A 6,000-nucleotide genomic window follows, 5' to 3' on the forward strand; every position below is an offset into this window, starting at 1 on the left:
AATAAGAGGGCTAATGCAGGGCTGGAGAGGTGGCTTAGCGGTTAAGCGCTTGCCTGTGGAGCCTAAGGACCCCGGTTCGAGGCTCGATTCCCCAGGACCCACGTTAGCCAGATGCATAAGGGGGCGCATGCATCTGTAGTTCGTCTGCAGTGGCTAGAAGCCCTGGCTAGCCTCCATTCCCTCTCTTTCTCTGCTTCTTTCTCTGTCTGTCATTCTCAAATAAATAAATAAAAATAAACCAAAAACAATTTTTCAAAAGACAGCTAATGCAAATAAGAAATTTAAAACAAGGAACTGGAGAGATGGCTCAACAGCTAAGGTACTTTCCTGCAAAATCTAACAACCCAGGTTTGATTTCCCAGTACCCACTTAAAGCCAGGGGCACAAAGTGGCACATGCATCTGGAGTTTGTTTGCAATGGCTAAAGGCCCCGGTGTGCCCATTCTCATTCTCTTTCTCTCTCCTTGCAAATAAATAAATAAAAGTTAAAAAAAATTAAAGCAGAATAAAAAAGTTGAAATGGTATCTGGTACCTAAAAACTATGACCAGTTCTATTAGTAGTTCTATTACTATTATTTACTGTCATTATTAATCACTGGCAATAATATTTTATTTATTTATTTACTTATTTTAGAAAGAGAAGAGAGATAATGAGCAGGACCTCTAGCCGCTGCAAACAAACTCCATGCACCACCTTGGGCATCTGGCTTTATGTGGGTACTGGAGAATCAAACCCAGGTGTCTAGGGTTTTCAGGCAAGCACCTTAACCACTGAGCAATCTCCTCAGCCCCCTTTTTCTTTTTATCATTATTTTTAATATTTACTCTTATTTATTTATTTGAGAGAAAGAAAGAGAGAGGCAGATAGAGAAAGAAAGAATGGGTGTGCCAGGGCCTCCAGCTGCAACTGCAAACAAACTCCAGATTCATGTGCCACCTTGTGCATCTGGCTTACATGGGTCCTGGGGAATCAAACCTGGGTCCTTTGACTTTGCAGGCAAATGCCTTAAACGCTAAGCCATGTCTCCAGCCACTGCCACCCTCGCTTCTTTTTTTTTTTCTTTTTTCCCAGGTAGAGTCTTGCTGTAGACCAGTCTGACCTGGAATTCACTATGTAGTCTCAGGCTGGCCTCAAACTGACAGCAATCCTCCTACCTCTGCCTCCCAAGTGCTGGGATTAAAGGTGTGGGCCACCATGACTGCCTGGCAATAATATTAATAACAATCATATTAATAAGACCTTCAAAGAGGTTTTGGGGAAGATGGGTAATTATAACATGGAAAATATAGAGGAATGGTTTTTTTTATTTCTTTTATTTATTTGAGAGCAACAGAGAGAGAAAGAAAGAAACAGGTAGAATGGTTGTGCCAGGGCCTCCAGCCACTGCAAATGAACTCGATGCGTGCACCCCCTTGTGCATCTGGCTTACATGAGACCCGGGGAATCAAGCCTTGAACCTGAGTCCTTAGGCTTCATAGGCAAGCACTTAACCGCTAAGCCATCTCTCCAGCCCATAGAGGAATGTTTTGACTAATAGAGAGTATAAGGGAGCATGTCCCAACTCTCAGTTTGGGGAGAGAGGGTATTGGGAAGAGCTTCTGCCAGGCTGAAGTTTGGCTTGCTTGGGGTAAGGAAAGAAAGATCCTGGGGTGTGGGGGGGAGTTGGGGGAGCAAAGATTCCAGGTGGGGAGGGACAGGTCTTCAAGGGTGATGTTGAGGAGTTTGGATGTGACCCATTGTTGGATCCTGAGCAGAGATGCAATTTGGCCAAATTGGCACTTCAGAAAAGAATCTCAGAGCCGGATGTGGTGATGCACACCTTTAATCCCAGCACTTGGTAGGCAGAGGTAGGAGGATTGTTGTGAGTTCGAGGCCTGAGACTACATAGTGAATTCTAGGTCAGCCTGAGCTAGAGTGAGACCTTACTTAAAAATAATAATAATAAGCCAGGCGTGGTGGCGCACGCCTTTAATCCTAGCACTCGGGAGGCAGAGGTAGGAGGATGACCATGAGTTTGAGGTCACCCTGACACTCCATAGTGAATTCCAGGTTAGCCTGGGCCAGAGTGAAACCCTACCTTGAAAAATAAAAAAAAATAATAATAATAAAATAAAAATGGTAGAAATAAGCTTTTACCTGCAGTGACTGGATGGGCAGTGTCTTCATTCACTGACCAGAACCACAGGAGAGAAGACAGGTATTTTAAAAGGAAGAGAGGGAGGAGCTCCATTTGGACACTTTGCTTGTGAAATGTCAAAAGTTAGCACAGCAGAGAGGTCTATAGGACCCCTCTACTCATGAGGAGATGAGTGATAACAGATGAAGCCCAGAAGAAATTCATGGAAAGCCACAGCACTGGGAAGAGGGGAGCCTCTGGTAAGGGACTAAAAAGAAAAGGACAGAGCATATGAAGAGGAAGGAGAACAGGGATATAAATGATAGAGAGAGAAGAAGGATGGGAGAGAGGGAGAGGAGAGAAGAAAAAAGAGATGGAGAGTCCTTGGAGTGAATGCATAGGGAGTAAAACACAGATGGTGGAAGAGAGAAGGGGAGAGAAGGGAGGAGCCCTACTGAGGAGCACGTGTGGCGCCTGTTCCCGCTCTCTTCTCAGGTTTGAATCCAGGTCCTTGTGCATGCTAGGCAAGTGTTCTGCCACTAAGCTATACCCCAGCCCATTTCATCCTTTTATTATTAGGATCAAGGCCATTACTGACATCCCAGCCTTTCACTTATTTCCAATCTTCCTACATGAATCTTCCTGGTGTTTTGTCCTCTACTACTTTTGAAATTCACCTGAGACTTGGACCCTCTCACCCAAAGCAGGGTTACTGCCAAAAATGAGTAAACAAATACAATAAAGTCATTTTGTGGTATGAGAATTTGGGGTGTCTTTGAGAGAGTCATGGCGGGTAGTAACTCAGAGCTAAGGCCCTGGAAGATCACAGTCACACAAGGCTTGTACTGACTGAGTCAGTGTAGCCTCTGGATTCTTGTTATATGAATTTCAATGAATGAAATCCACAGACCAGAGGATAAGATTTAGAAAGAGCCTATTAAATTATAGTTTAGGAGGAGGAGAGCTTGAGCGAGAGAGAGAGAGCTCAGAGCTAAAGGGAAGGAATGAAATAATATGCAAGGCTCATCTAGGTAGAAGCAGGGCTCTTGAAAAGAAAACACCAGAAAAACCCACCTAGAGACCCAGATTGGGATCTTTTATGTGAGTCCCCCTGGATGGGTGGCCAGACTGGTCAGTTCATCCCTGATGGCAAGGTCTTCTAAGAAAGGGCAATATTGCCATAAATCTTAATCTCCCAGGAGGGGCCTTCTTGGAAGGGGGTGATTATCTCATAATCTCCCCCAGGGGACAGAGATGAGGATGGCCCAAATTCTCTCCAAGACATTTCAATCACTTTCAGTTTACTCCGGGGGCCTGTCACCCCTAAAGTGCCTTAATTTCAAGGTCATCCAAAGTGAATTTCGTTTGTGTGTAAAGCTGTGCATAAGAGGGGGCACTGGTCCAGAGCAGGCTTGCAGCTTCGCACCGCCCCTTCATCACGCTGGAGGCTCACCTCTTCCTCCGGCACCTGAACCACAGCCCTGTTGCCCAAGAGCTACCAAAGGCCCACACGGCACACAAGGCCCCAAAGGCTCCTCGGCCTCCACACCCCCTCTCATCTGAGCAACCCTGCCAAGAAAAACAGAGGGCAAGTGAGAAAACCAGTTGCGATCTGCCCTGTAAGAGGTGGTGGTGCAGCAGACGGGCCCCGCCTCCAGTGTCTCCTGGAGTCTTGGGATGGAAAGGGCAGCTGACACTCAACACTCGAGGACCAGTTTCCTGAAGCTCCAGTCCATCCAGCTGTGAGTGGGGAGCAGCCATTATGGCTCAAGGTAGGAGAGCTCCATGCAGCGGCTGGCATGTAGCGACAAGGAGGGTAGAGAGCCCTAGGACATAGATGGCGAGAGGTGGATTCAGGAGGGGGAAAGGCGTAAATATAGAGCTGAACTAGGAAAAGTAGCTTGCCTAGGATCCTCAGAATTCACTGGCGGCCCAGGAACTGGGAGGCAGCGTAGAGGCTGGCAGAAAACACGCTGCCTGGCTGCTTTCACGGTGGGGTGGGACACTCGGTGATTAAGGGGTGGAGATGCCTGTCCTTCTCTGACACGAGCTAATCTTTGCACTGTTCTAGTTCCCAACTTCCATGCCTGAAAAATGGAAGGGTTTGGACAAGAATCTTGAGTTTTCCAGCTCTCAAGTTGTCTGAATCTTTTTTGTTGTTGTTATTTTTGTTTTTCTCTCCGAATCTTTATTTCTTCTTTTCTTCTTTTTCCTCTGAAAAGTCTCTACCTCATTTTAGCTAATCTTCCCACCACCATCTTCTGTGGATATTATCTCCCTCCCTAGAAAGAGCCACTGTGAAAATTAAATGCTTCTTAGAAATTATTTATAGGGATGAACTTTAAAAATATTAATTAATTGTAATGGGGAGGTAATATGATGGAGAATGGAATTTCAAAGGGGAAAGTGTGGGGGTGGGGAAGGAGGGAATTACCATGGGATTTTTTTTTTATAATCATGGAAAATGTTAATAAATTTTTTTAAAAAAATATTAATTAATTTATTTTATTTATTAGAGACAGAAAAAGAGAGGGAAAGAGAGAGAGAATGGGCACACCAGGATCTCTAGCCACTACAAACTCCAGATGCATGCGCCACTTTGTGCATCTGGCTTATGTGGGTACTGGGGAATTGAACCTGGGTCCTTAGGCTTCGAAGGCAAGCACATTAACCATAAGCAACCTCTCTAGCCCATGGGATGAACTTTTTTTTTATGTTGTACTCCTTTTTTTTAAAAAAAAATTTTATTAGCATTTTCCATGATTATAAAAAAAATCCCATGTTAATTCCCTCCCTCCCCCCCACACTTTCCCCTTTGAAATTCCATTCTCCATCATATTACCTCCCCATCTAAATCATTGTACTTACATATATACAATATCAACCTATTAAGTACCCTCCTCCCTTCCTTTCTCTACCCTTTATGTCTCCTTTTTAACTTACTGGCCTCTGCTACTAAGTATTTTCATTCTCACGCAGAAGCCCAGTCATCTGTAGCTAGGATCCACATATGAGAGAGAACATGTGGCGCTTGGCTTTCTGGGCCTGGGTTACCTCACTTAGTATAATCCTTTCCAGATCCATCCATTTTTTTCTGCAAATTTCATAACTTCATTTTTCTTTACCGCTGAGTAGAACTCCATTGTATAAATGTGCCACATCTTCATTATCCACTCATCAGTTGAGGGACATCTAGGCTGGTTCTATTTCCCAGCTATTATAAATTGAGCAGCAATAAACATGGTTGAGCATGTACTTCTAAGGAAATGAGATGAGTCCTTCAGATATATGCCTAGGAGTGCTATAGCTGGGTCATATGGTAGATCAATCTCTAGCTGTTTTAGGAACCTCCATACTGATTTCCATAATGTTTTTTTTTTAGCTTGCTCTACAAATGTAACAGCCTTGCCTTACCTTTATTTACTGTTTTTTGTGTTTAATTTTTTTTATTTTAAAACTTGTATATATTTAAAAATATTTTTATTTTTATTTATTTATTTATTTATTTTGCTTTTCAAGGTAGGGTCTCGCTCTAGCCCAGGCTATGCCTATGCACTATGCCTTTAATCCCAGCCCTCGGGAGACAGAGGTAGGAGGATTGCCGTGAGTTCAAGGACACCCTGAGACTACACAGTGAATTCCAGGTCAGCCTGGGCTAGAGCGAGACCCTACCTCAAAAAAATATTTTTATTTATTTATTTGCAAGAAGAAAGAGGAGATAAAGAATGATTATGCCACGGCCTCTAGCCACTGCAAATGAACTCCAGATGCATGCATGGACCAGGTTATTAGATTTTGTAGGCAAGTGCATTAACTGCTGAGCCATCTCTCCAACCCAAAATTTGTATAACTTTTAATTACAGAGGAAATGTAAGAATACAT

Source organism: Jaculus jaculus, chromosome 8 (genome assembly GCF_020740685.1).
Source record: "Jaculus jaculus isolate mJacJac1 chromosome 8, mJacJac1.mat.Y.cur, whole genome shotgun sequence".
Classification (NCBI taxonomy): domain Eukaryota; kingdom Metazoa; phylum Chordata; class Mammalia; order Rodentia; family Dipodidae; genus Jaculus; species Jaculus jaculus.